Here is a 21,464-nt window from a genome sequence, read left to right on the forward strand (position 1 = left end):
GGGAAGGACAAGGTGACGCCAGTGTCACTGCTAAGGCGGCCGGGCCCAGCCCCAGGTCCCCCCCCCCCCCCCTTCCACCCCCTGCCAAATGCATCAAGGGCCCAGGAGTGGAAAGCAGCACGCTGCCTCCATCTCCAATGTGCACCCTGGGGACTCAGCTTGAGGTAGCAGAAGTGTGCGGAAGATGAAGATGATCACTGATAGGGCATGGCGGGGGGGGGGGGCACTGGGAGTGGGAGAATAGTGGAGCACAGAGAGGGGCGGCACTGTGGGGGGGGGGGCGGGGGTGGAAAGGGGTGACTGAAGGGAGGACACCATTTGTGGCTAGGAATCTGTAGCCAAGACATCGAATGTACACAATTAAAACATGTTACACCTGTTACGTTATTTTTCACAGCGGGCCGGCCCAGACCCCCACCCTCTCCCCGACACCCTGTTGCCCACTGCGTTCCCCCCCCCCGCCCACTCCACATGCACAGTGGTCTCACAGCAAGAGCCCCCGATGCAGACCACTTTCGGGTGATCAGTGTGAGCTGCTGTCAGCAGACAAGACAGGAGTCATACTTTGGCATAGACTGAGGAGCACGAGAACTTAACTCAAAGCGAGTTGTCATCACTCTCCTCTTTGTACATTGACCTGCTGACAGTGCCGACACAGGCCTATCACCCTGGAGTGATGTTACCCAGACCCTGGGAGGGTTGAACAAGGTAGTTTTTTTGGGTGGGGGGAGGGAAGGGGGTGAGGGGAAGGGGCAAAGGGGCTGAGGTGATGGACAAAGCCTCGTCCTATGAGAAGCATGTAAGAATGAGGGCCTCTCTGGCCCTCTGGGCATGCCAGTCCCTCCCCGCCGCGTGTTCACCATCCTCCAGCTACTCCCGTGGTCTTCCCCAGGTTTGTTCTCCAGCCCCCTCCTCAGACAAGGCCGTATGTTCCTCCTCCTCCTCCTCTTGCAGCACATCGCCCCGCTGTTGTGAATGGCACAGCAGACCACTGCAAAACAGCAGACCCTCTTGGGGGTGTGCTTAATTTTCAGCAGCCCAATGCACGCAGAATGACAGGAGGGATGGCAACATGGGCCTCTTTATATCGGGTCTCTGCTTCAGTCATTGGCCTCTGGACTGGCGTCATTAGCCAGGACCTCAGTGGGTACCCCATATCCCTCCCTAGCCAAGCCGTCAGCTTGGGGGTGGTCCTCAAAGACGTCGGGGATTTCTGAGTCCCAGGATGTAGGTGTCGTGCACACCCCCTGGGAAGCGTGCACAAATGTGCATGATCCAGAGCTGGTGGTCGCACAAGAGTTTAACATTCAGGGAACGGAACCCCTTGCTGTTAATACCCTGATACCCCGGTCTGTGCAAGACAACACGCATGCCACCTATTACCTCTTGGACAATGGGCATCCTGGTGATGATGGAGAATCCTGCTGCCCGGGCATCTTGATGGGCTTGGTCCAATTTAAAGTTTATGTAGTTTTATGCTCGGCATACAGGGCATCCGTGACTTCACTTGCGGGCTGTAGCTTGGGAAATGCCACTCAAGTTCCCGGTCGGGCCCTGGAATGAATCCGGAGCATAGAAGTTCAGGGTTGCCGTGACTTTGACAGCCACTGGGAGTGGGCATCCTCCTCCTCCGTATATCCTCCAAGTATGCAAGGACATGGCACAGGTGCCGCACCGTCTCCTTGTTGAGGAGGAGCCTCCTCCAGCACACGCCATCCGTCACCTCCTCAAACAACCAACGGCGCCTGGACACCTTGGGCCGCCGTTGGCGTCCCCCTCCAGGTCCCTCCCTGTCCTGATGGACAGCCGGGTCCTTAGGGTGTGCAGTAGGCCCCTGTACATGGGCTGCCACCAGCACCATGAGGGCAGCTGCTGCGGGGTCAGCAATAACATCCATATTGCTATATCTGTAAGGAATTTGAGAAGGCGAGACACTGACAATGAGTTAGGGCGTCCACCTCGGGACACTCAAATCCCCCAAGACCTTCCCGCCCTTACGAGTCCTGACTCAGATTTCCATCCACCAAGCCTGTAGTATCAGAGGACCCATCCCTGCACACTCACCCCCAGCTACAGTGGGAGCCCCTCAACCCCAGACCCCTGTCGGCTACATTCGGGGAACCATGCTCTGATACCCTGATCCACGCACTCACCTTCTGGTCAAGAGGATATCCCCAGTGCAGCCTAGCTCTTGGATGTTTGATTTTTGCCTGCTGCCTCTGTGGTGATGACCCCCCCCCCCCCCCCCCCCCCCCCCCCCCCCCCAGATTCAGGCAAAGTGTCCAGGCCTAACGGGTTGATTGAAATGATAGGCAATAACACTCATCTGAGACATGGCATGTGTATTCATGGGGGTGTACTTGATAATATTTTGTTTATTAAATGGTAACAAAGATTTCAAAATCAACTACGTAACATTCCACATACACTAACTATTAAGCAACAAGGAAATGTCACTGTTCCATATTGGTACCAATACAAAGCTATATCAGCTAATTTTCACAAAAAAAACAAACACACCCCACAGGTTCCTCATGAGAAATGGAGGATAAGCCTGAGAATGTGTTATCATAACCAGAGCTTTGTTGTAGAAATGATCTGTCCATCAATGTGTGACTTGTCCAACGTATCAGTGTCATTCTCCGTCCAGGAGCCACAGCTGTGCAGGCCCTTCCACCCGGCTCAATCTGACCGGAACCAAATCCTGGCATTCAACATATTCCACTGGAGCTCAAGGTTTGAACATCCTTGACTTCCAGTGTCTTTACCCCGTGGTGACGTGCCAGTTACACGCAGCACTCACCACACCAGCAACAAAAGCATCAGCAATCTGCGAAAGGATTTCTTCAACTGTGTTAGCAGGTAGCCCATTGGGAACAATGTGACGCACCAGGTCCCTCAGCGTCTTCCTGCTTCAAACTCAATTGCTTCTGGACTCCTCCGTCCCCTGAGCCCGGTCTTCCAGGACCCAGGTATCTTAGAAAAAATGTCCTTCGTTCCGACTACAGAAAAGGAAGGAAACAGCAACAGCAGCCTCGGGCATCTGCAGCTACCAGCAGGAGCAAGCAGCGAACACAACCTGCAGCTGTGAAGTGCTCTCGCAGAACTGACAATGCCAATTCCTTATTAACAATAGCCTTGAGCTGTGCAGCCAGAGGCTGCTCACACTCAAAGGGAATTAAAGTAGCACTGCTGCCTCACGGCGCCGAGGTCCCAGGTTCGATCCCGGCTCTGGGGCACTGTCTGTGTGGAGTTTGCACGTTCTCCCCGTGTTTGCGTGGGTTTTGCCCTCACAACCCAAAGATGTGCAGAGGAGGTGGATTGGCCATGTTAAATTGCCCCTTAATTGAAAAAAATGAATTGGGTACCCTATATTTGTTTTTTAAAAAGGGAATTAAAGTGACCTTCAGCAGAGAAGCAAGCACCGGGCATTGTACTGGATGTGTTCGGTAGGTCAGGCAGTCAGTGGCTGTAGTTTACCCCGCTATAGACATTTAGGGCGATGGCCTTTGGGACCCATGGACGCTGAGCTCCCAACCTCCCATCCAACCTAGGCGTGACCCCAAAACAATGGCCCCCACCCCCCTTGACCAGGCACAGCTCCCCTGGAGCCAACCCACACCTCATCTCCCCGCCCCCCTGCTCCAGCACCAGGGCAGTAGCCCCATTGCCCTTGGGCTGCGCGCCCGAGAATGAAGTTGGCTACTCACATCCTCCGATTTCATCGGCAGCCATTGTTCTAGGATCCCGTTTTTAAATAGCAGTACTCAACAGCACCCAGGTGACCACACGCCGGGGAGCAGGATGGATCATAGGAGACCATTAGATCGGGTTTCCATCTCATTAATGAGATGGAGATTGCCCTTAATTGGCTTCACGCCCGTCTAGGTGGGGATCGGAACCCGCCAACAGGAGAAGGCCGGTTTGATCGCAAACCGCTTGTGCCTGGCACGGTACCCGATTTGAGCCTCTCCTGTGATCTAACTGGCCCGCACGGATCCTCGCCGGGCAACGCGGCCATTAAATAGCACCCCAATTCTACAACAGCCCCAACTAGTGAGGCATTTTGGTTTGTTTTTTTGATTGTTGGCATTATTCTTTAACTGGTGAGGTGCTAATCATTGAAATATTAATTTACTATTTTTCAAATTGCCTGGTCAAAAGTAATGAGCTGCTCCGAGGCTTCAAACAATGCCCCTGTACCCAGTGTGTGAGAGCATTCTTGGTTGATCCTCCTCCTCGAATTCTTTTTTCCCAATGAAGGCTCCATCTCCTCAGTGGCCATTTGTGAGATTGGGAGCTTGTTATCTGGGGAACAGCACTCAAACCTATAGTGTAGTATCTCTGATAAAGTATGTGCTGCTGTACCATGTTGTGTGAATGCATTGCTTATTAGATTAAATCTTATAAAAACGATTATTGTGCAAACATAAGCGAATGAGTCAGGGCTATTGTTTGGGTTGCCTGTGTGTTATATTATCTTATACATATGCATGTGCAAATCCAGGTCCACATTATGAGTTTATTGAAATGTGGGCAGTTGTCTGAAGTCAACCCAAAACCAGCAGTTTTCTGGCGCTTGCTCAGATAAACATTATTATTTTTCATGACAAAATGGAAACTTGTAACTGAGCCCAGTTTTCCTACTGATCCAGGGAATAGTTGATTCAGATTTGATGGGAAACTGCTCATCGTTGTAACACAATAGCCCAGAATTCCTTGGAGACTCGTGCTATTGAAGTGCCACGTCTATAGTGTGGTTTATTTTACATTGTACAGGTCCCAGGAAATTATGGAGTAAATGAGTTTCATGTTGTGCCAATATCTCCACCAAAACTGTGTGAGATTGATAATCTTGCTCTGCCCACGATCATTGGGCGGGATTCTTTATTCCGGAGTCTAGGTGCTCCCGCCAGCGGAGAATCAGGACTGGTCCCCGCTGGCGTTAGGAGCATCACCCCTTGCTGAAGCGGAGAGAACTCCCGAACCGCTCAGCAAGGAGCAGCATACCCCCCCCCCACCCCCCACGGGAATAATGGCCCACCCGTCCAACACTATGCACCCATCTGGATGACCCGACCCTCCACCCGACCCCTCTGCACTCCTCCTTTCAAGCCTCACCCTTCAGTCCTTGCCCTCGACATTTCCAAAGGTACACTACCCTCTGGCATCATGGCACTGACACCCTGGCAATGACAGCTCGGACTGTGGGTAAGGGTGGACCCTGCACTCTCTCTCGAATGGGGGTCCAGTATCTGGACTGTCCCTTCCAGCCCTGGGCAACCTGAAGATCACTATTGGCACGGTGTTTTCAGGATGCCCTTTGTTCAAATTCTTCATCCAGGTCTGATCTGCTGAAACAGCAGTGTCTGAACCATTAAGCTGTCAATCACAGGCAAGTGAAAGGTACCTTTTCAAGTGTTCTGGGTTTTCTAGAAGAGCCCTGACACTTCATAACGCTGCAGCTTCAAAGGCTTATTTCTGAGCGAGCAGATGTTAGGAAAAGAAAACTGTTTCTGCATTGATTCGTCCCTGACTGTCTGGATTGCTCATCAGCTGTCAGGCAGAGAAGTGCAGAGTGAGGAAGCCACTTCAGAGTTTAAAATGTCTGACCAGGGTGATGCTGTTGAACAGAGGGCTGACTGAGATCACCATGCCAAGGGAGACAGCGGGGTGATTGCGGATGGTGGAGCTGGAGCCCAGCATGGAAGGGGTGAACGCAGCAAAGGGGTGGGTGAGCTTTGTGTTACATGAGTGGAAGATGATGCAGGTAGCCACATGACTTGGGGGGGCAGATATGGGGGTTAAGGATACACAAGAGGGAATGTTTACACAGATATTCTTGGAGGTGGGGAGGGAAATGGTGTCGCGGTTAGTCTTCAAGGAACTGGGAGGCTGAGTGACAGACATGCATAGTCCTGGTGGTGAGGTCAACAGGTCGGGTTCAGAGATTAAAGGCTGTCCTGGGGCTTTGCGGCCTTGCTATAGGGCTATGCATGACTCGCACATTATTTTCCTGTTCTAGGGAGGGGCATGGCCTATCTGCTCACTGGGTATCAAACACAGCTTGATGTGCAGGCCATGGTCATTGTTTCACACCCATTCGTCATGGGGGTGACTGATTTGGTGCTGGGATTCAGATGGGTTCGCCATGATCAGGGAAAGCATCTGCAGCCTGTAAATGAGAAAAATGTAATAAAGGTTTGGAGGGGAGGGGGTTTACTTACTCAAAGTTCCCGTGGTGTGGGAGGGGGGAGGGTGGTGGTTGCCTCGGAAAGTGACCCTGCACACAACCTCAGAATGTGGAGGGATGAGGTCCCCACATGGGGCATGGGCAATCCCCAGTGACGGGCTCCAGGGGGAGGGCAGGAACGTCCATCACAATGTCAAAGAGATCCAGGGTTACCCGGGGAGGCTGGAGAATAACTGCAGGGAGATCTACGTCCATATTGTGAGATTCCAGGATGACCGAAGGGAAGTGAATGGCGATGGGGGAGGGTCAAAAGTGATCTGGAAATAGAAGTACAGCACCACCATCTTGAGACCCCCAAATCAATGACTCAGTTTAAAAATGAAACTAAAGAAATCATGGGAGAGTTCTGGGTCCCTTTCACAGGCAGTCTCATATTTATTAGCTTCTCAACATGGAGAATTAAGGGTCACTTTACAGAATTCATGAATACTTTATTGAGAACTAACAGTTGGAACTAATTAGTAATAATGCACTTTTATATGAGACAGCAATAATCAACGGGCTCACAGGGCTGGTATATTGAGCATTTAAACATGCGAGAGGGGAAGAGGCATCCAGCCATTAAGGGACACAGCTGCTGGATATCTGCAAGATGCAGCATCAAACCCTGCAAAGTGCATTGTCAAATTGACATGGATTCAGGGCCAAAAGGTATTAATTCATTCCAAAAATGAAAGACCGGTTTAATCTCTAATCCAAATCAAGCATCGAATGAGCGCCTGTAATGAGGGTCACCACAGCATGGCTGTGCTGAAGTTTCTTCTTTGGGCTTGGCGTGCCAGGATGTGGGGATGGCTTTCTTAGGCACCTATAATCTGTGAGGGAGGGCTGGGCTACAAGGCTTCAAAGGGGGAAGGCGAGTCACGTGAGTGCAGCACCAAGGCATGATCGCAGACCAGCTGAATGTTGAGAGAGTGGAGCCCGTTCCTGTTAATGAACATCCGGGACAGTTGCAAGGAGCTCTTAAAACCACATCTGTGCAATCAGTTGCACCCTACACTCTAGAGAAGCCTGAAATTACCACAAAGTCTAGAAACCGAGCTCCCTGGTTAGTATCATCCATTGTGAAGTTTATCTAACGATGAGCCTTACTATAGAGGGTGTCCATCACCACATTTATACACTTATGTGTTGAGGACTAAGGGATACTACATAGATTTCCTGTGGATCCCTGAAATGAGGTGGTGATCTTCAGGGGCACTGACAGAGGGTGAGAGGTCAATCCACATTCATCTGTTGGATCTATCTGTCCCACAGGAAGAAGGAAGGTGCCAGAATGGAGGCCGTGGTCAATGCTGCCTTCCTGATGGCAGTATCAGTGAGGAGGAGATGAAGGGCCCAGCGCGGTCTGGCACAGCTTCGAGTAGAGTCATTGCCTGAGGAGCATGGTCCAGGGGAAAACCAGAGGTTGAGGAGGTCAGACCCATTCCACGGAGATGATTGGTACGGCCAACAATCTACTGAAGATGCTCTTCCTATTTGGAGATGAGTGACAGACAGGTCCATGCATATCTGCGATTGTTAATACAGCTGGTGGCTCAATCTACCACATTCTGCGGGGGTATCTAACGCCACATGGTCTGAAAGACCACCCTCTGCCAATGCCCCTGAAGATCATCACCTCATTTCAGGGATCCACAGGAGACCTATGTAGTATCCCTTAGTCCTTGTTCTGGGAGGGTGCGAGGGTAGTGGCACGGGAGGTGGACCGCACACTGTATCCCACCTCGACCCCTTTGTTTTCATCCCATTTCATTTTAACTGCATTTTACCATTTCTTTCTTTCTTGTCTTTCTTTATATATATTTACCCCCTATCTTATCCCCCTTTTTCATAGAATTTACAGTGCAGAAGGAGGCCATTCGGCCCATCGAGTCTGCACCGGCTATTGGAAAGAGCACCCTACCCAAGCCCACACCTCCGCCCTATCCCCATTACCCAGTAACCCCTCCCAACACTAAGGGCAATGTTGGACACTAAGGGCAATTTATCATGGCCAATCCACCTAACCTGCACATCTTTGGACTGTGGGAGGAAACCGGAGCACCCGGAGAAAACCCACGCACACACGGGGAGAATGTGCAGACTCCGCACAGACAGTGACCCAAGCCGGGAATCGAACCTGGGACCCTGGAGCTGTGAAGCAATTGTGCTAACCACAATGCAATCGTGCTACAATGCTTACCTTTTCTCCCCATTGCTTCCCCCTTCCCCTCCCCCCACATCTACACCTGGGGGGGCAGCATGGTAGCATTGTGGGTAGCACAATTGCTTCACAGCTCCAGGGTCCCAGGTTCGATTCCGGCTTGGGTCACTGTCTGTGCGGAGTCTGCACATCCTCCCCGTGTGTGCGTGGGTTTCCTCCGGGTGCTCCGGTTTCCTCCCACAGTCCAAATATGTGCAGGTTAGGTGGATTGGCCATGATAAATGTCCAATAGTGTCCAAAATTGCCCTTAGTGTTGGGTGGGGTTGCTGGGTTATGGGGATAGGGTGGAGGTGTTGACCTTCGGTAGGGTGCTCTTTCCAAGAGCCTGTGCGGACTCGATGGGCCGAATGGCCTCCTTCTGCACTGTAAATTCTATGATAATCTATGATAATCTGTCACAGTTTACCCTCTGATGTTAGTTTCTCTGCTGTTTGGCCTGTCACATCTTTTGTTCTCTCTGGGGACTGCCATTAGCACTCTTTCCCCTTGGTTTCTGTGGCCATGACTCATCTTTCATTCTCTCACTCCACTGTATAAATATTTCCCACTTTCTCTGTCTTAGCTTTGACAAAGGTTAACCTGGATTCAAAACGTTAGCTCTTTTCTTTTCTGACAGATGCTGCCAGACCTGTTGAGATTTTCCAGCATTTTCCTTTTGGTTTCCCCCACTAATATTGTGTGAGATCCCTGAGGAGTGAAACCCTTTCAGTGCATGAAGCCATTATGAGAGTGAGAGTTTGGAGCGAGGTGAAAATTGACGTACCCGGGTGAAGCAGATGAGATCCTTCATCCACTTCGTGCACTGCAGGATATTTCATTAGCAGTAGCCTATGGCACAGACCTGCTTTGCCCCTGCCACCATGGCCACTGAGGTGGGATTGGTGGACCTCTTAGAACCATCCCTGGGGAAATTGGAGGCGACCTCTCATAAAAACCTCCAGGGATTGTGGCTTAACCTCGGGGCTGCACTCTACTTTGTCCAGGGGGCCATCTCAGTGTTGGTGGTGAACATAGCTGGGTGAACTATGGTGGCAGGACCTTCGACCTCATGAGGTGACGACGGGACGGATGAATCAGTGCCTGCCCCACCATGTGATTCGAAGAGCTGCTTGCCGATGCATAATTAATGAGATTCCAAGTGTTAAATCGGGCATGATATCCCACACTGCAAAGGGAACACAGTGCCTATCCCACCCCCACCCCAGCCAGTCCCTGGATTGGAACATTTTGCCCATTTTTTCTGTGGACTGAAGGGCTGAGAGAGGAATTCCATGCGGATATTTGTATTTAAAATTTACTATTGTGGATTGGACTGTGTGACAGGGCTCACAAAGATCTGGGGCTGGATTCTCCGATTCTGGGGCTATGTTGCCACACCAGCGTGGGAACGGTGGCATTTTACGCCAGAAAAAAATGGGTAAAACGGCCACAGATCCTCCTTTTGGCAGGAGGTTCGCATGTCGGCACCGTAGAGCACCCGGCTCCAGCTGCCGATACGGCCCGGAGAATTGCCAGGTCTGTGGCAGCGGCCATGCCGTGCTACATGACGGAGGCTGCCCGCGGACCCGGCCCGCAAAATAGTGTCTCCCCCTTTGGCCGACTCATGCACCCCGGACCCCTCCCCCACAATGGCCCCAGACCCTGATAATGCCTCCCCCCTGCTCGCGGATCACCCCCCACCCCCCCTCCCCCCCACCGACTGTGAGTCCGCAGCCGCCACTTTGAGTTCCCAATAGATGAGACCATGAGAGACCCACACCATCAGGAACCCGGCCGGTCGGGCACGGAGCATTGGGTGGGGGGCCTCCGGCAACGTCCAGAGGCTGTCAACACGTCGCGCGGCATACACCTAGCGGATGCCGCTTTGGAGGGGGTGGAGCATTGTGAAAGCGGCGCCGCCCCCGATTTGGTCGTAAACTTTGATTCTCCGGCCAGTCGCCGAACGGGATTTCGGCCTCGGCGACCGGAGAATCCAATATCCATATTGGGCTTAACTTCTCAGCTTCAGTGTTCCACGAGATGATAAAGATTTATTCTATTTCCTACGTTTCACCATGGTGTGCTTGTGTCACACAATGCATCACCTGTAGCTGAGGGGACAAGCAGAAAGATCTCCTGGCGCTGTCCGTGGCTAGCCATTAGAGATTGTAATAAAATATGATTCTCTTTCTAAATGTCATAATCTCCAAGGGAAGAATTCTGTCCTTCAGTTCTGCAGTATATGGTGATATGCCTGTGAATAATATTGTACATAGTTAGCAATGTGACCTCCAACCAGCTGGTGGCGTCAGACATTGGTCACGTGATGTGGGACACTCTCCAGTTGGTAGTAAGGCATACAACAGGACAGTCGCACAAAGGGTAGTTCTAGGAGAGTTCACGGAACTCAAGTTGTAACCTAGTGTGTATAGTATTCTGTATGTTATCCTTCCACGTTTTCATTTTTTAAATCATCATTCTAGTTAAGTCATCAGCAGTTCTCTGTGTGTCTTTGCAACAGCAAGGTCACAGAACACAACACAGTGGGCGGGATTCTCTGACCCCGGAACAGGTCGGAGAATCTACGTGCCCCCCCCCTCCCGACGATTCTCCGCGTGGGATGCGTCGAGTGGCCGCCGAGATAGGCCGAGTCCCGCCGGCGCCGTTCACGTGTGGTCCTATCCGGCGGGACCTCGGCGTCCATTCTGCGGGGGGAGGCCTGGTGGGGGGGAGGGGGATCCGACCCTAGGGGGGCCTCCACCGTGGCCTGGCCCGCGATCGGGGCCTACCGGTTGGCGGGCCGGCTACTCCTGGTGGGGGCCTCTTTTGCTCCGCGCCAGCCCCTGTAGCTCTCCGCCATGTTGCGTTGGGGCCGGCGCGGAGAAGGAAGCTAGCGTGGATGCCGAGTTTGCGCCAGTCACAGCGCGCATGCGCAGACCCACGGTGCCTGTTCTGACGCTGGTATCGGCAGCTGCGTGAGTCGCTCCAGTGCTGTGCTGGCCCCCTGTAGTGCGCAGGATCGCTGCTTCTGGGGGCCTGTTGACGCCGTCGTAAAACGCGATGGCGTTTACGACGGCGTCAACACTTAGCCTCAGGATCAGCGAATCCCGCCCAGTATTTCTGAGATTGTTAACTCGGTGGCATAGGGCAGTATTTCCCCATCTCAGAATACAATGATTCGAATCATGGAATGGTTGCCGCACAGAAGAACCCATCGAATGTGTACCAGATCTCTGCAAATCTCTTTCCTTGCCCTTTTCCCGTAACCCTGCAGATCTTTTATCTTCAGTTGCTCACCAAATTCCTTTTTGGAAGTTACATTTGAATCTGCCTCCACCACACTTTGAGGCAATGCTTTCATATCCTAGCCACTTGCTGTATATTAAAAGAAAATTGCATGTGGCCTTTCGTTCTTTTCTTGATTACCTTTCTCCTCTAGTCTTGATCCCTCCATCAAAGGAAACAGTTTCTCTCTCTCTGCTGTGTCTAGACCACTCATGCTTTGGTACTTAAAATGCTGCATGAATGCTTTTAGCATCTGTGTCAGTGTGCAGAGGTTCCCCAAACCATTATTGTTATTCCTCAGAGTGTGATGGGTGTGGAATCATCACAACACTGAATTCACTGACCCCACACTTCCATTAGGGAACTGTGTTCAAAGGCATTGTAGGTCAAATAATGGGCATAGTGTCATACTTTTATCTGTGCACACTGTAGGAGTGCAGGATAATTGATTTCACCCTGTAAGGAGTTGACTGGGATTTAAAAAAATGTCAGTGTAAAAGTGGCGATCCTTTGCGATCTTTGATGTTGGTTGTTATAAAGTATAAATGAATGGCTTGCTTGTAATGTGCAGGATAAAGTTACCTGTACATTTTCTGGGAAGGGATTAATAATAACACAGCCCACCTGTGTTCTCTTTATCCACGCTGTGTTCTTGGCCATCTTATCTTCGTATATGTTGCAGTCACCTAATCTTTGAAGGTGCTGGACTACTGCAATAGGATGACAATTGGTGATGAAGGAAACACTTGGGTCTATCTAGGAAATAGCAGATCTGGAATTAAACTGTCAAATGCTAACTGTTTTCAAGGCACCAGCTTTAAAAGAATAGTAAACCTCTGCTTGTGTGTGATATCTCCTTTGTCAATAACAGGATACTAAAACATGATCCCATGGGAAAAGTTGATCTAGATTTTGTTAACTCATTAACTATCCGCTCTGCTGACTGAAGTTTGCTCCCTAACCGGATGGATAGTTTTATTGCCTTTGCACAATGCAGCTTTTTGCTTTGGACCAGCAGTTCGTGGTACTGGGGAAAGCAAGTGCTGCTTTTGGTAAGTAAAGATGTAGTTCAGTGCTGAGAGAAACCTACCTATTTCTGACTGTTATCCAGCTCGTTTTTTCTCATTTCAAAGCGCCGAATGAGTGCAGGCAAGGCCAGCTGCCAGGGATCATTTGACAGGCGAAAGGAGATGGAATGTCAGTCATTCCTCAGATTAGGAACTGCTGGCTGCTCCATTTACTGATCCAGCTGACAAAACAGTTGCGTGGCTGATCGGTTAAAAGGAGGTTGTCTCCTTCTCTCTGAAGCTGTAACATGAGTAAATGTGATACATTTGTAGAACCAATAATTGCCAGGAGGGAGGAAGCGAGGAGCTAACAGGGCAATTAGGGATGGACAATAAATGCTGGCCGAGGCAGCGAGGCCCAAATCCCATGAATGCATTAAAAAAATCAGATGGCACCGTAAACAATGATTTATACATTTATCAAAATTGTAAAATAACGTTACTATCATTCTCATCTTTTTCTATATTTTTCTTAATAAAAGCAAATTATTGTGGATGCTGGAATCTGAAACCAAAGAGAAAATGCTGGAAAATCTCAGCAAGTCTGGCAGCATCTGTAGGGAGAGCAAAGAGCTAACGTTTCGAGTCCAAAAGGGTCACCTGGACTCGAAACGTTAGCTCTTTTCTCTCCCTACAGATGCTGCCAGGCCGGCTGAGATTTTCCAGCATTTTCTCTTTGGTTCTATATTTTTCTTATTTGCTCTCCACTAAGGAGATCCTTTTTAAAATTAATTCTTGGAATGTGCGCATTGCTGGCAAGGTCAGCATTTATCGCTCATCGGTCATTGTTTAGGGTTTATGGTAACGAGTCACTTTTCTGAACTACCAGTGGTGATGCTGTGTATGCTGTACTCAATAAACTCTTTTGATCATCCACAAGGCACAAGTCAGGCGTGTGACAAAATATTATCCATCTTCCTGAATGAGTACAGCTTCAACAACACTCAAGCAGCTGAACAACACCCAGGACAGATCAGCCCGCTTGATTAGCACCCCACCCACCACCTTAAATCTTCACTTCTTCCACCACTGGTGCAGTGTGGTGGCAGTGTGTACCATGAACAAGATGCACTACAGCAATTGGTTCAGGCTTCTTAGACAACAATTTTCTATGAAAAAACCTGTGCCCTCTATCACCTCGGAAGACAAGGGCAGATAGTTCATGGAAACACTGCCATCTGTAAGATCCCTTCAAGTCACACACCATTCCTACTTGGAGCTATATTGCTCTCTGTTCACTATTTTTTGGCTCAAAACCTGGAATTCCCTCCCTGAAAGCATTTTTCCTATGCCGCATGGACTGCACCAGTTGAGGAAGGTCGCTTCCCAAAGGCATTTCAAGATGGGCAATAAATCTTGGCCATTCCAGTGACATCCATGTGGATGAATGAACACACTAATAGCAGTGCCATGATTTGGGATGTTGTGACCTCCCTTTACATGAACTGAGTCCTTTGTGAAATTGATTGACTCTGCAGTGACATTGGTGTGTCATTGATGAGACACTTGCATCTTGTTACTAGCAACAGGAATGAATGTTTGATCAAAAAATAATGGGGTGAATTCTCTGTTTGGGAGACTATGTGCTGACACTGGGACTGAATCGCACGTGTTCTACGTTGACACAAGCGGTGCCAGTCCTGCAGCAATTCAGGACCCGTTAATGAACTAGCACCGGCGCCACGTGGAACTAGTGCAATTCCACAATGCATGGCAGCGCCTGATTCGCCGGGGTTGGGACCGGCACTCGGGAGCCTGACAGGCTGCAGCCGCATATTAGCACTCCGCTCCCCACGCACACACTCTTTCCAGCCACAAGATGGCAGCACGGAGAGCGGCACCCCGTAAAAGAATGACTAGGGTAAGAGTAGGGCCAGTCAAGGACAGGGATGGGAAGTTGTGTGTGGAGTCTGAAGAGACAGGCGAGATACTAAATGAATATTTTTTGTCAGTATTCACTCAGGAAAAAGATAATGTTGTGGAGGAGAATGCTGAGACCCAGGCTATTAGAATAGATGGCAGTGAGGTACGTAGGGAAGAGGTGTTGGCAATTCTGGACAGGCTGAAAATAGATAAGTCCCAGGGGCCTGATGGGATTTATCCTAGGATTCTCTGGGAAGCCAGGGAAGAGATTGCTGGGCCTTTGGCTTTGATTTTTATGTCATCATTGGCTACAGGAATAGTGCCAGAGGACTGGAGGATAGCAAATGTGGTCCCTTTGTTCAAGAAGGGAAGTAGAGACAACCCCGGCAACTATAGACCGGTGAGCCTCACGTCTGTTGTGGGTAAAGTCTTGGAGGGGATTATAAGAGACAAGATTTATAATCATCTAGATAGGAATAATATGATCAGGGATAGTCAGCATGGCTTTGTGAAGGGTAGGTCATGCCTCACAAACCTTATTGAGTTCTTTGAGAAGGTGACTGAACAGGTAGACGAGGGTAGAGCAGTTGATGTGGTGTATATGGATTTCAGTAAAGCGTTTGATAAGGTTCCCCACGGTAGGCTATTGCAGAAAATACGGAGGCTGGGGATTGAGGGTGATTTAGAGATATGGATCAGAAATTGGCTAGCTGAAAGAAGACAGAGGGTGGTGGTTGATGGGAAATGTTCAGAATGGAGTTCAGTTACAAGTGGCGTACCACAAGGATCTGTTCTGGGGCCGTTGCTGTTTGTCATTTTTATCAATGACCTAGAGGAGGGCGCAGAAGGGTGGGTGAGTAAATTTGCAGACGACACTAAAGTCGGTGGTGTTGTCGACAGTGCGGAAGGATGTAGCAGGTTACAGAGGGACATAGATAAGCTGCAGAGCTGGGCTGAGGGGTGGCAAATGGAGTTTAATGTAGAGAAGTGTGAGGTGATTCACTTTGGAAGGAATAACAGGAATGCGGAATATTTGGCCAATGGTAAAGTTCTTGGAAGTGTGGATGAGCAGAGGGATCTAGGTGTCCATAGATCCCTGAAAGTTGCCACCCAGGTTGATAGGGTTGTGAAGAAGGCCTATGGAGTGTTGGCCTTTATTGGTAGAGGGATTGAGTTCCGGAGTCATGAGGTCATGTTGCAGCTGTACAAAACTCTGGTACGGCTGCATTTGGAGTAATGCGTACAGTTCTGGTCACCGCATTATAGGAAGGACGTGGACGCTTTGGAGCGGGTGCAGAGGAGATTTACCAGGATGTTGCCGTTTATGGAGGGAAAATCTTATGAGGAAAGGCTAATGGACTTGAGGTTGTTTTCGATAGTGAGAAGAAGGTTAAGAGGAGACTTAATAGAGGCATACAAAATGATCAGGGGGTTAGATAGGGTGGACAGTGAGAGCCTTCTCCCGTGGATGGAAATGGCTAGCACGAGGGGACATAGCTTTAAACTGAGGGGTAATAGATATAGGACAGATGTCAGAGGTAGGTTCTTTACGCAAAGAGTGGTGAGGCCGTGGAATGCCCTACCTGCAACAGTAGTGAACTCGCCAACATTGAGGACATTTAAAAGTTTATCGGATAAGCATATGGATGATAATGGCATAGTGTAGGTTAGATGGCTTTTGTTTCGGTGCAACATCGTGGGCCGAAGGGCCTGTACTGCGCTGTATCGTTCTATGTTCTATGAAACACCCCTCCAGAACCCATCCAGTGCCGGGCACGACCAGAACATATGGGCGTGATTCGCCAGGCTTCCTGAGCACCTCCCACATCTGTCCTCCATCCCAAAGAACCTACTCAGCCTCGCCCCTGTCATATGCGTTCTGTGAATATCCTTACACTGTATCAGGCTGAGCCTGGCACACGAGGAAGAGGAATTAACCCTACTTAGGGCATCAGCCCACAGACCCTCTTCAATCTCCTCCCCCAACTCCTCCTCCCATTTGCCCTTCAGCTCCTCTACCAGAGCTACCTTCTCTTCTTTCATCTCCTGATATATCGCCAGCACCTTGCCCGCTCCGACCCATACACCCGAAATCACCCTGTCCTGAATCCCCTGTGCCGGGAGCAACGGGAATTCCCTCACCTGCCGCCTCACAAACGCCCTCACTTGCATGTACCTGAAAGCGTTTCCCGGGGGTAGCCCAAACTTCTCCAGCGCCCCTAAGCTCGCAAACGTCCCATCGATGAACAGGTCCCCCATTCTTCTAATCCCTGCCCGATGCCAGCTCTGAAACCCCCCGTCCATCCTTCCTGGGACAAACCTTTGGTTATCTCAGATTGGGGACCACACCGAGGCTCCCATCGCACCCCTGTGCCATCTCCACTGCCCCCAGATCTTTACCGTTGCCGCCACCACCGGACTCGTGGTGTACCTTGTCGGCGAGAGCGGCAGCGGTGCCGTCACCAGCGCCCCCAGGCTCGTTCCTTTGCAGGACGCCATCTCCATCCTCTTCCATGCCGCCCCCTCTCCACGTTGGCTGCCCAATAGTAGCCACCCAGATTCGGCAACGCTAGCCCTCCTCTATCCCTACTACGCTCCAGAAACCCCCTCCTTACCCTCGGGTCTTGTTTTCCCACACAAAACCCATAATGCTCCTGCCTACCCTCTTAAAAAAGGCCTTGGCGACCATAATTGGAAGGCACTGGAACACAAAAAGAAACCTCGGGAGGACCATCATTTTAATCGACTGTACCCTGCCCGCCAGCGAGAGTGGCAACATGTCCCATCATTTGAAGTCCTCCTCCATCTGCTCCACCAGCCGTGTCAAATTAAGTTTATGCAGGGCCCCCAACTCCTAGCTACTTGGATCCCCAAGTACCGAAAGCTCCTTTCCGCCCTCCTCATCGGTAGGTCGTCTATCCCTCTTCCCTGGTCCCCTGGATGCACCACGAAGAGCTCACTTTTCCCTACATTGAGCTTATAGCCCGAGACGTCCCCAAACTCCCTTAGGATCTGCATGACCTCCACCATCCCCTCCACTGGATCCGCCACATACAGCAACAGGTCGTCTGCATACTGCGACACTCGATGCTCCTCTCCCGCTCGGACCACCCCCCTCCATTTCCTGGACTCCCTTAATGCCATGGCCAAAGGTTCAATTGCTAATGCAAACAACAGGGGGGACAGGGGGTACCCCTGCCTCGCCCCTCGATACAGCCGAAAATACTCCAACCTCCGCCGATTCGTAACCACACTTGCCACCAGGGCTCTATATAGGAGCTTAACCCAACTGACAAACCCCTCCCCAAACCCAAACCTCCGCAACACTTCCCAGAGATACTCCCACTCTACTCGGTCAAAGGCCTTCTCCGCGTCCATAGCTGCCACTATCTCCGCCTCTCCCTCCACCGATGGCATCATTATCACATTGAGGAGCCTCCGCACATTGGTGTTTAGCTGCCTTCCCTTTACAAATCCCGTCTGGTCCTCGTGAATCACCCCCGGGACACAGTGTAGCCAGCACTTTTGCCAGCAACCTAGCATCGACGTTAAGGAGCGAAATCGGCCTATACGACACACATTGCAGTGGGTCCTTATCCCGCTTCAGGATCAAAGAGATCATCGCCTCAGACATTGTCGGGGGCAGGGTCCCCCCCTCCCTTGCCTCATTGAAAGTCCTCACCAGCAACGGGGCTAACAGGTCTACGTACTTCCTGTAGAACTCAACCGGGAACCCATCTGGTCCCGGGGCCTTCCCCGCCAGCATGCTCCCCAGTCCTTAAATTAGCTCCTCCAACCCAATTGGCACCCCCAAACCAGCCACCTCCTGCTCCTCCACCCCCGGGAACCTCAGTTGGTCCAAAAATCGTCGCATCCCCTCTTCCCCCGCTGGGGGCTGGGATCTGTACAGCTCTTCGTAGAAGGCCTTAAATGCCTCATTTACTTTCACCGCACTCCGCACCATAGTTCCTCTTCCATCCTTGACTCCACCTATCTCCCTCGCTGCCATCCTCTTACGGATCTGATGTGCCAGCATCCGGCTCGCCTTCTCCCCATAATCATACGTTGCCCCCTGTGCTTTCCTCCACTGTGCCTCTGCCTTCCCTGTGGTCAACAAGTCGAATTCCGTCTGGAGACTTTGCCTCTCCCTAAGTAGTCCCTGTTCAGGGACCTCTGCATATCTCCTGTCCACCCTTAAAATCTCCCCCCTTCAGCTCCTCCCATACTACCCCCACCTGCACCTCCCCGTTGTCGTTGGCCTCCAAATACCTTTCAATGCACCCCCGTACCCTCCTGCACACCTCCTCATCCGCCAGTAATCCCACATCCAAACGCCTCAACGGGCGTTGGTCCCTCTCCTCCCCCAACTTCAGTTCCACCCAGTGCGGGGCGTGGTCTGAGATGGCTACGGCCGAATACTCCGTTCCCTCCACTTTCGGGATCAGCGCCCTGCTCAGAACAAAAAAATCTATCCGGGAGTAGGCTTTGTGTACGTGGGAGAAAAAAGAAAGTTCTCTGGCCAGAGGTCTGGCAAATCTCCACGGATTCACTCCCCCCATCTGGTCCATAAACCCCCTAAGCACCTTGGTCACAGCCGGCCTCTTACCGGTCCTAGATCTGGAACGATCTAATGCTGGGTCCAACACCGTGTTAAAATCCCCCCCCCCCCCCATCATCAAGCTTCCTATCTCCAGGTCCGGAATGCGCCCCAACATACGCTTCATAAATCCAGCATCGTCCCAGTTCGGGGCGTATACATTTACCAATACCACCCACGTCCCCTGCAACCTACCGCTCACCATCACGTATCAACCTCCATTGTCCACTACTATGTTCTTGGCCTCAAACGATACCCGCTTCCCCACCAGTATTGCCACCCCTCTATTCTTCGCATCCAGCCGCGAATGGAATACCTGTCCTACCCATCCCTTTCTTAACCTGACCTGGTCTGCCATCTGCAAATGTGTCTCCTGAAGCATGACCACGTCTGCCTTCAGTCCCTTTAAGTGCGCGAACACTCGGGCCCTCTTAATTGGCCCATTCAGGCCTCTCGCATTTCACGTTATCAGCCGGTCCCACCCCGCCCCCCTGCCGACTAGCTATCTCCTGTTTTAGGCCAGTCCCGTGCCCGCGCCTCCCGCACCCTCCAGTCCCCCAGGCGGGGAACCCCCGCCCCGACCACCTCTTCCGTTTTCAGTTCCCCCTCGGCCAATGCAGCAGCAACCCTATTTCCCCCCCCCTCTCCCCCCTCCCCTCCTCTTCCCCCTCCCCCCACTAGATCCAAATCTAGCTCTTTTGCTCCCCCCATAACACTTCCGTAAGTCAGCTGACACCTGCTGACCCCGGCTCCCCCCGCCTTCCCGTTGACCCCCCCCCGTGTGGAAATCCCCCCTCCTCCTTGTGCTCCTCCATCCCCCCCCCCCGCCCTCCCCTAACGCGGGAAAAAGCCCGCGCTTTCCTGAGCCAGCCCCGTCCCCTGTGGCGCAGCTCCTGTTGCGGCCTTATCCCAATTCCCCCATCCCCGGGCCTCCCCTCCCTCCAGCACCGGCGCCCACATTCTCCACAGTCTCCCCATCAAATCTCTTCCCCCATCCCCATCCATCGCCCCACCCGTGGAACATTCCTTACGCATAGTTAAAACCCTGTATACAATCGACAACCCCCCACAACCACAGGCCCTCAGTTTGAGTCCAATTTTTCAGTTTGGATAAAGGTCCAAGCCTCTTCAGGCGTTTCAAAGTCGTGGTGTCGATCCTTACATGTGACCCACAGTTGCGCTGTCTGCAGCATTCCGAATCTCACCCCCTTCCTATGCAGCACCGCCTTGGCCCGATTAAAACCAGCTCTCTTCTTTGCCACCTCCGTGCTCCAGTCCTGGTAGATTCGGATCACCGCATACTCCCATCTACTGTTCCACTCCTTCTTGGCCCATCTCAGGACACACTCTCTGTCCACGAAACGATGAAACCTCACCACTACCGCCCTTGGCGACTCGTTGGCCTTGGGTCTCCTCGCCAGGACCCAGTGAGCCCCATCTAGCTCCAGGGGACTCAGAGAGGCCTCCGCACCCATCAGCAAATTGAGCATCGTGCTCACATACGCCCCGACATCGGCCCCCTCCACCCCTTCAGGGAGACCCAGAATCCAAAGATTCTTCTTCCTCGACCTGTTCTCCAGGTCCTCGAATCTTTCGGCCCACCTCTTGTGCAGCGCCTCGTGCGCCTCCATCTTCACCGCCAGGCCCAAGATCTCGTCCTCGTTCTCTGCGGCTTTTTCCCGCACCTCTCGGATCTCTACCCCTTGGGCCTTCTGGGTCTCCTTCAGCCCCTCGATCGCCGTCAGCAGTGGCGCCAGCACCTCTTTCTTAAGCTCCTCCACGCAGCGCCTGAGAAACTCCTGCTGCTCCGGCCCCCATGCTGCTCGATCTCCGCCCTCCGCCATCTTGTTTTTTCTCCCTCGTTTCTTTCGCTGCTCCAAAGCCGCTTTTTGTACCGCTCCACTTCTGGTCCACTCCATATACTATGGAAGGGGGACCTTGCTCTCACCTTCCCACACGGGAAGTCGTCAAAAATTTTCCGTTGGGACTCCTCTGGAGAGCCCAAAAGTCCGTTCGAGCGGGAGCCGCCGAAATGTGCGGCAATGCGGAAGTTCTTTGTGATTTTTCATGATTCAAATTCTATTGTGTTCGATGGTTATTGCAGCTCCCTGAATGGTTCAGCTGCTGAAACTATTGTAAGTGTGCAACTGAGCGAGACAGAATGGAAAGACAGTGAACTGGATTTTGCATTTTGCTCAGCATTCTGGTTTGAAC

At 51.6% G+C, this 21,464-nt stretch overlaps 1 protein-coding gene across 3 annotated transcripts in view; it reads left to right on the forward strand.

Moving 5' to 3' along the window:
- LOC140410695 (protein eva-1 homolog A-like) overlaps positions 1-21,464 on the forward strand; it is a 548,454-nt gene that overhangs the window by 381,482 nt on the left and 145,508 nt on the right. The window contains exon 1 of one of the 3 annotated variants that reach the window (XM_072499131.1): positions 12,761-12,775. The exons of the other annotated variants lie outside the window; for them this stretch is intronic. The gene's annotated coding sequence lies outside the window, so the exon portion shown is untranslated. Of the gene's footprint in view, positions 1-12,760; positions 12,776-21,464 lie in introns of those variants that run through there. 3 annotated transcript variants of the gene reach the window in all.

Source organism: Scyliorhinus torazame, chromosome 4 (assembly GCF_047496885.1).
Source record: "Scyliorhinus torazame isolate Kashiwa2021f chromosome 4, sScyTor2.1, whole genome shotgun sequence".
NCBI classification, from domain to species: Eukaryota; Metazoa; Chordata; class Chondrichthyes; order Carcharhiniformes; family Scyliorhinidae; genus Scyliorhinus; species Scyliorhinus torazame.